This window comes from Coturnix japonica, chromosome 18 (genome assembly GCF_001577835.2).
Source record: "Coturnix japonica isolate 7356 chromosome 18, Coturnix japonica 2.1, whole genome shotgun sequence".
In the NCBI taxonomy this organism is placed as follows: Eukaryota; Metazoa; Chordata; class Aves; order Galliformes; family Phasianidae; genus Coturnix; species Coturnix japonica.
The window spans coordinates 413,058-422,045 of record NC_029533.1 but is presented as its reverse complement, the minus strand read 5'-3'; the positions used below and the strand labels follow the sequence as shown (position 1 = coordinate 422,045).

The 8,988-nt window shown below is 41.0% G+C and overlaps 1 long non-coding RNA gene across 3 annotated transcripts in view; it reads right to left on the bottom strand.

Moving 5' to 3' along the window:
* LOC107322054 overlaps window positions 1-3,621 on the bottom strand; it is a 41,408-nt gene extending 37,787 nt beyond the window's left edge. For 2 of the 3 annotated variants that reach the window (XR_001558792.2, XR_001558791.2), the window contains exons 1-2: window positions 2,645-3,621; window positions 2,374-2,476 (exon numbers count right to left, since the gene is read on the bottom strand). This is a non-coding gene — a long non-coding RNA (uncharacterized LOC107322054). The remainder of the gene's footprint in view (window positions 1-2,373; window positions 2,477-2,644) is intronic. The other variant, XR_001558794.2, reaches the window with a different exon arrangement.
* Window positions 3,622-8,988: the final 5,367 nt, after the last annotated feature.

Sequence of the window (8,988 nt, the reverse complement as noted above, 5' to 3'; positions counted from 1 at the left end):
GCAGAAAAGGACACACTGGACAGTATTCAAGAACATCCTGGGTTAATCTCCTCCATTCACACTGCATGGTAAACATCAGACAGCGAGTGCACTCTCTGTGAGGCTTAGTTGCAAGTCAGTGTCTTACAACTGACAATGAACCACAGTGGGTTCAGGATCATAGTTTGATGCTTAAAATCCCACTTCCCCTTGGATGATATTATAACAACTATTCAAAACATATGGCTTGGTCCATGAAAGAATCTCATAGCGGCTGAAAATGTTACAACTTCTCTCTCGTCTGTAAGATTCATGTCTCTGTGTCTTAAGAATTTGTTACTAAAAGCTCAGATGGTGAAAGGTAACATTACTTACAGGTTCCCTGAATTATGACATCTCAATCCAATTATGGAAAATTAATAGAAGTAGTAAGGAAAATTAGTTTTTTCCCTTTGAGATTTGCTGCCATACTTGGAGGATAGGAGTCATTTTGTTTTGACATACTATTTCTGGAGTCAGAATGCTTGTGATTTAATAAGTGCTGATGCGAAGGTAACTGATCTTGGAAGAAACTTTGGTCCATAATAGGCATAAAGTAATGTCTTAAGAGAAAGTTTAAAATAGACGCAGCTAATGGACTCCATTAAAGCTGCTGCCACTTATGTACTGTGAAGATCTCTTATCTACTACAGCTTGGAAGGAAGGTAGGAAGGGAGGAAGGAAGGATACCTCTTTCTGAGTGTCCTTGGTCCCGACACTGCTGGAGAGATGGGCAGACTGATGCCTCCTCAAACTCCAAGTCCTTGTGAACCATGGTGTCAAAATAAGTGAACTAATAACAATATAAGTGGACTGCAATTAGGGAAAGAAGTACTGGTGGGAAACTGGGAAGGATGATAGGGTGTGGAATGCTGCTGGGATTGCTGACACAGTAAGGACAGATAGAAGGACCATACACAAGGTGGATAGTACATTATAAGCAGATAACTTTTTTATATATATAGGGTGAATGTTAACTTCATGCAAACATCTACCCAGTACAGAGCAGTAAGGCCGTGGTCCTTCTCCTTGTATCTCCTGTCTGGCCACAGCACTGGCAAAAATTAGTCCTGCATGGTAACTACATTATAACATAGCATAATCACAGTGCTCTGAGGAAGGCATAATATAAATTCCTGTTTTGAGATGTTTTCTTTCTTACAGAAAGCTGTATCAAAAGAGATACAGCACCTGTATAATTTCCATTCATGCCGTCAAAAGATTCAGGCTTGAAAATGAAACAAAAATATTTCCATGTAAACATCTTAAAGATCCTACTGTAGAATTAAAGAATAATGTTTCAAGATCATTTGGTTCTCTTGCTAGGTTTTTTTCTTTCTTAATAATCTAAATATTGTCTCTTTCGATTTGAAACAATTACCCCATGACCTATCACTACAAGCCTTGGTAAAAAGTATTTTACCATCTTTCCTGTAAACCTCCTTTAAGTACTGAAGGTTGCTGTCTTGTCTTCCCAGACTTTTGTCTTCACCATGCTAAACAACCACAGCTTTATCAGTCTCATTTTGTTTGTCAGATGCTTCAGGCCTTGGGTCATTTTTATGACAATTTTCTGGACTTGCTCTAATAAGCTAAGATGCTTCTTTTGCTGAGGGCCCCAGAACTGAATGCATTACTCCAGGTGGAATCTCATGAGGGTGAAAGAGAGGAAGAGAATCACCTCCCTTGATCTTCCAGCAACACATCTGTTTATGCAGCCCAGAACACAATTTACCTTCTGGGAAAGAAACAAACTTGGCCAGTTCATGTCCAATATCCCCCAGTCCTTCTCTGCAAGGCTTCTGTCAATCAAATCCCTACCCAATCTATACCAACACTAGGGATTACAGTGGCCCATGTGAAGGACCTTTGAATAGAACCTGGACTGGCTGGAAAAATGCCTTCCTTCTGGTGTATAAACTGAGTCAGTTTATGTGTAACTGGACAGTGAGTGGTAGAAAAAACATTCTTTATGTCAGTCTCATCTTATTTAAAATATTCCTCATATGCCATCCTTTCAAATTTGCTGTGTTGGCAGAAGGAATTTAAATAACAAGCTAACTCTGATGCAATTTCAATAACTACTTATCCTGTTATTCCAGGAGATGATTTTTTTTACCTTCCCTTCCACTACTCAGGTAATTGCCTCCCCACGTTATCTGTCACTGTAGCTTATCAGGAAGCTGCTCAATATCTGCACTGAAAAAAGATAGCATAACTTTTACAAAAATGCACTTTCCAATGTTGCATCCCAGAAGTAACTATTTTGGTTTCTTTAGATTGAATCTAGATCACAGATATATCAAACACTAAGAATAGTGAGATTTTGAAGAGAGAAAAAACAGCTGTTCTTACCACAAACACAAACTCTCATTAGCAGCTTTCTTCCAGAGGTCAGTTCATGTTTCCAGCTTTTTTTTTTTTTTTTTTTCTCCTGCTTGAGCAAGATATTCTCTGTCTGGAATAGCAGAATAGATTTATAAAGCCCATTTACTATCCAGACAGCGTGTTGTAGCAGTCACAGTATGGCATGCTAATAGTCTTCAAGGAACATAAAAAGTTTCCCTCACTTTAACTTAGACTGACCTAATTACTATTAGTTTCTATACAGAAAATATGTTCTTACCATTGTCATGGTCCAGTGCTCAGCAGCATCTTAGCAGAAGTGTAGGGAAGAGAGAAGCATTGCTCTAGAAAATTAGAGCACCGACATTTCTTTTCGGGTTGTACTGACATTCCTGGGAGATCTCATTTTACACAGAGGGCAGCAGAAATGCTGCTGGAAACAGAGGCTGGGCATTCTCTGTCAGTTGGTTCATCAGATGTCTGCAGGAGGCACTGATCCATCTGGCATGCTCAGCTCATACTGAGAGTGTGGCAGACAACAAACACATACAAACTGTAAATCTGATAGGGAACATTTTTATTTAAGTTGTATATCAGATAATCTGAAGAAGCTCAAAATTCAGTTTAAATTCAGTGTGTTGCTTTGTTCATCGGTGTTCTATGTAAGCTTTTTAAATGTAGATTATTATATGGCAAATGTGCCTTTGCATCTCTGAGTGTAATAATGTTTGCCACAACAACTTCAGTCACATTAAAAGTGACATAAACTAACACTGGAGAGCAACCCCATTAACCAGTATCACTGGGACTAATCTGTTTCAATTTGAATGAAGTTTATAAAAGACTATCTGAATGGTCTCAAGCATCAATAAATATAGATGTTAATCACACATATTTTATGATCACTAAAGGAAAACAAGGGTTTCAAAAAAGCTAAACAAATTATTTATGCTGTTTTTCACTCCAAAAGGGAGGAAGTTTGTAGAAAAAATAACATCTACTAATTGAGAAAAAATCTGAGGAACCTTATCAATTTAAGGCTGGATACTTCAGGTTGTGGACAAAAATAATGTATTTGCTGCAGCAAATTTTACAGAATAAGGAATCATTTTTCTAAAAATCAATGTTGACGGTTGTTTAATGGCTCTTCAAATCATGCTTAGTACCAAAGGGAATAAAATACTTCACCTGTAATGTTAGACTTTCAACTTTTTCCTAAATGTGGAGAAGCAGCTCAATCAGTGTGATTTTTGTGTGAGACAGTAAAGAGTAATTTAAATTGAAAATAATGTTTCACAATAGAGTTGACTTCAAGAGAGTCAATGGGGACATCAGTAAAGAATGATCTGGCCAATGCAGTTTGATGAGATTTTTGAAAAAGTATGTGCAATGCTCCCATATTGCATGGGGGAAAAATAGCGATAACAGAAGGACAAAAAAAAAAAAAAAAAAAAAAAAAAAAAAAAAAGAAGGAAAAAAGGAAAAAAAAGCCTTCTTCTTCTTCTTCTATGGGCACAGACATCTTCCACTAGATCAGGTTGTCCAAAGACCTGCCCAGACTGGTCTTGAGCTCTTCCAGAAATGGGCCATCTGCGTTTTCTCCCAGAAACGTGTTTTAGTGTCTTAACACCTTCAAAGTAAAGAATTTCTTCCTAATGTTCAGTCTATCTAGTTTAAACTTCCTTGTCCCGTCACTGCACTCACTGAAAAAGGTCCCCCCCCATGTTTCTTGTTGGACTCCTTTAAACAGAGGAAGGACACTATATGATCTCCCTGGTGTCTTCTCTCCTCTGCACTAAACAACCACAGCTCTCTCAGTCTTTCTTCATAGGAGAGGTGCTTCAGTGCTCTGATCACTTTTGAAGCCCCCCTCTGAACTCACTCCAACAGCTCTGTGTTCTTACGTTGCAGTGCCCAGAGCTAAATGCAGTACTGCAGGTGGGGTCTTGCTAGAATGGAGCAGAGTGGAAGAATCACCTCCCTCAACCTGCTGGCTGCTCTTCACATCAAGCAGTCTATGGTATGAGTGGCTTTCTGAGCCACCACTGGCTAAAATCCACTTTTTCATCTATCACTACCTTCAAGCCCTCCTTTGCATGGTTTTCAAACCACTCATTTCCCGGCCTGTATTCTTGTTCCAGATTGTCCCAGCACAGGTGTACAATCACGCACTTAACACTGTTGAAATTCATGGGGTTCTCATGGGCTCATCTATCAACACAAACAAGGTTCCTTCGGATGGTATCCCTTCCTTGCAAGCCCTCACATTCCTCACACATATAATCTTACAAAGATCTATATACCTGTGTTTTACTTTGTGTAAGAGGTTTTGACTTAGCCAAGATGTCCTCTTACCTTCCTTTCCTGACTTCTTGTATGCTGGAACTGAGAGCACCTGGTACCCAAGAAAAATGTCTTTAAGTATTTCTTGGCTCACATATGCTCCATTTTCTCCAAGAACAGTTTCCCAAGGGATTCCATGCACTAGTGCTCTAAACAATACAAAGTTTGCCAGTCTGAGTCTTAGGGTCTTGACTCTAATTTTTCCTTTTCCTATATCCTTTAAGACTGCAAATTCTACAAGGGCACAATCACTACACACCAGGCCACCTCCAATCTTGGCCTTTCCAATAATTTTTTTCCATATTGCTGAGCAACAGAACTCGTAATACCTCTCTTCTGGTAGGGCTTTCTATCATCTGTTCTAGGAGGCTGTCCTCAATACACTTCAGTAGTTTACTATACTGTTTGCAATATACGGTGCTACTTTTGTAGCCAATACAAGGGTATCAAAATTACATAGCACAATCAGGGCCTGCAAGCATGATGCTGAAAAAAGAACTCTTCATCAACATTTTCTCCTTGATCTAGTGGTCTGTACCAGACAACAACCATACAAGGGCTATTAGCCCCCTGCCATGGAAAAGTTTGCTACTCACTAGATCAGACTGCCCAGGTTCCCATCCAGCCTGGCCTTGAACACCTCAAGGGATGGAGCATTCACAGCTTCTTTGGGCAGCCTATGCTGGTGCCTCGCTACCCTATGGTTGAAAAATTCTCCACCAACATCAAATCTTAATCTCTCTTCATTTAGTTTAAAACCATTCTTCCTTGTCCTCTTGCTATCTGACTATGTAAAAAGAATTATCTCCTGATTATTATCTCTTCTTAAGTACTAGAAGGCCACAATGAGGTCTCTTCAGAGCCTTCTCTTCTCCAGCCTAAATAAGTCCAGCTCAGCCTGTCTTCATAGCAGAGGTGCTCTGGTCCCTTGATCATCCTCGTGACCCTCATTCAGATGCACTCCAGCAGCTCCTCATCTTTCTTGTGCAGGTGGCCTCAGACTTGGGTCTGATATTCCAGTTAGGGAGGGCAAAGTAGAGGTGGACAGTCATGTGCCTTTTCTGCTGGTCCCTCCTGTTTTGATGCAGCTCAGGTCGTAGTCAAATTTCTGGGCTGCAAGTGCAGCATGTTGAGCTTTTCATCCACAAGAAGTCCCAAGTCCTTCTCTGCAGGGCTGCTCTCGATGAGATCAACTTGCACTTGACCTTGCTGAACCTCACTAAGTTCATGTGGGCCCACTTCTCAAGCCTGCCCAGGTTCAACTGGATGTCATCCTTTCTGTCATATCAACTGCATTTCTCAGCATGGTGTCATATACAAACTTTCCGAGGTTCTTGATCCTGCTGTGTCACTGATAAAGATATTAAAGAGTGCAATGAAGTTTCATTTGTTAGTTTGATTTCTCATTGTCAACCATAAGTTCTCAACCTGTCTACTGCTGTTTTTCAAAGACAACTATGTGCAGTGAGTCCTTCTTTTTGCATAGAATGCAAGTCCTCCACCTTTCTTTCCTTGCCTGTCCCTTCTGAACAGCTTTTAGTTATCAATTGCAGCACTCCAATTGTGTGATTCATCCCCCCATATTTCCATAACAGCAATAAAATCACCATATTCCAGCTGAAAAATGGTTACTAGCTCTTGCTTTTTCCTACCCCTATTGTAAGCACTTTTATAGAGGCAATTCATTTGGGCCTTTGACTTTGTAATCTCTGCGACTGAACCTTTCTGGAGGACTGAGAAGCATTTCTCACCACTCTTGGTGTTGTACACTTCCACCCTAGCAAGAGCATGAGTGTGTGAGTGTCATGGTTGAGGTCTCGAACTCACAGGATGGTTAATTTAAAGAACAATGTCAGTCAACGAGCCAGAGAAGAGTTTCTTCCTTCCCAGAGGATACATCTCTCCCCAGTAATCTGTTTTTGTCAAAGTACCTTCCATGATCATAGAAGCCTGCTGACAATATGTAGCCTGGTTTGGTTTGGAATAGAGTAAATTTTTATCAAAATTCTGTGTTTTGGATGGAGCAATGATGTTGGGCTTTTTGCTGAGCACTCCTAAGCTCATCTTCTCATACCATATTGCCAGAAAGGAGCCTAAAGGAGTGTGAGAAGATGGGAGGAGACACAACCAGGAGGGCTGACCAAAGATCAAAAGGAAGTTCTGTATCATATGACATTTTTTCCCTCAATTGATTCTTCTGTCTCACTGGATGAGGCAGCAGGGGAGAGGAGGGAAGAGGAGTGAGTGGGTGGCTGCTGGGTTAAAGGACAACACTGATAATATAGAGAAGACTGCCTGTGCCACCATTCCATTCACTTCTGCCCCAGGGACCCTGAAGTCCTAGACAGTCTTGCCAAAGCTATACTGCAACATATTGTTGGTGGCCAAAAAGAAGAGAGGTAGATGGCTGCAGTCTGCTTTTTACCAGTTGTGACAGTCTTTCTGCAACACTCTACCCCCTGGCCCCTAGCAAGCAGTAGATATCCCTCAACCGTATGTAACAGTGCATCTCAGCAGAAAGTCATATATTACTATCCCTTCCAGCTTCCTTCTGTGGCTTTTAGCATGTGTAGCTGTTGCTGTTACACCCTCTGAGATTTGCATAGTATTTCATCCACTGCCAAAAATTTGTATTTGTTGCTGACTGGAACTCTTGAGGAAACAAGCAGAATTGTTCTTTTGTGGCCATGAATTACCAGAAACCATCAAATCTCCTATTCCAAGGTCTTATCTCTGTCCCGTTGACATTATTTGTCTGCTAGTCCTTGGAGGAGAGCATTACAGGGCCCCAGTAATCTTCATACAACATCTCAAGTAATATCAAGATATTTCTTGTTCCCCCTCCCTAATGCAGCATAACCTGCGGGCTTTCTCTATAGATCCTCTGTTCATGGCCTGAGTGACTTCACCAGAGCTTGCCACCCAGGAAAAGAGCACAATAACACATTTACAAGAGCAAATTCTCAGCTACAAAACACTATTTTTCAACACAGTCACCACCATTAGATATATGTTTTCATGAGCAAAGAAAGAGAATGCAGGCTGCACTCATCAAAATCCACACCAACAGTGGTTACCCACTGCTACTGCCACCACTGCTGAAATACACCACCCACCTCCTCGCTGTACTCACATCCAGTGTGCGCTTTCCATAAAGTGTTTAATAAGTACCAATAAATGTCAGTGGGTGCCATTTCTTCCATGTGCAAGAATTCAGTGATACACCTTTTCTTCATAAACTCTTCTGTGTCAGATGACGTTTTGTCAGAGTGTCCCTCTGCTGCCATCAGTCACACAGTAACCGCATGGAATAGAATACTGGCAAGAAAGTCCAACCTCTACTGCCATCCCACCAGCTACTGCCTCTGGCATTCTGGGACAACATGATAAAACAGGAGGCATTACTTTCAGAGCAGCCCTCATCATGTAGACAATATAGTTAGAGTATATAAAGTAACAACACTTATCTTAATGTTAATTTATCTCTATTAAAATGTATTTAAAGGAGGGCAAAAACCTCCACAAAACTAGTAGGATATTAGACCTTGTTTCTGTGAAACAAACATCATGCTGGCTCGATGGCAGTGGTTGTAATTCTCAGTGAGCTCTCAAGGTGCTCATCAGAGATGTCTGATGACATTGTGCTCCTCCTGTACTGTTCAAAACAGTAGTTCCCCAACATGTGCACTGCCAAAAGTGATGACATGAACGATGCATGACTCTGATGTGAGGGCTATTTCTTTCAGATAATGGTCTGGTGAAGTGACACAGTAACATTTTTTGAGTCCAACTCCAAACATTACATTTGAAAATCTGCAGATAATGTATTTATGTTGACTGAGAATGGAGTTGCAAATAAAACAAAACTGATGATTTTTTTTTTGCAATCTCGAATCCTATTTCCAAATTCCTTTACCAAACTGGAAGGCATGGCTGCATATTTTTGCTGTTTGCAGGATGATGTTTATCCAGTGTATCAGAACCCATCCAGTCACCGGCCATCAGGTGAGCTGTCCCTGCCCCTCACCCCATCCCCAGGCTCAGCCCAGAGTGGCTCATGGCACAGTGAGGTCCGTTTGGTGCTGAGGGGGAGGGCAACCATGATGGTGTGGGGCAGGGACAGCTGAGCTTTACAGAGTCTGTAAAGTACAAGAGCTACAAGAAAGAGTGGAGAAAGGTACTTTGTTGATGTTGGGCACAGAAAGACAAACCTTTCTTCTTCTACTGATGCTAAGCCAAAATGTAGGAACAAATAAGCTGTGACACTTATGATCTGACTGA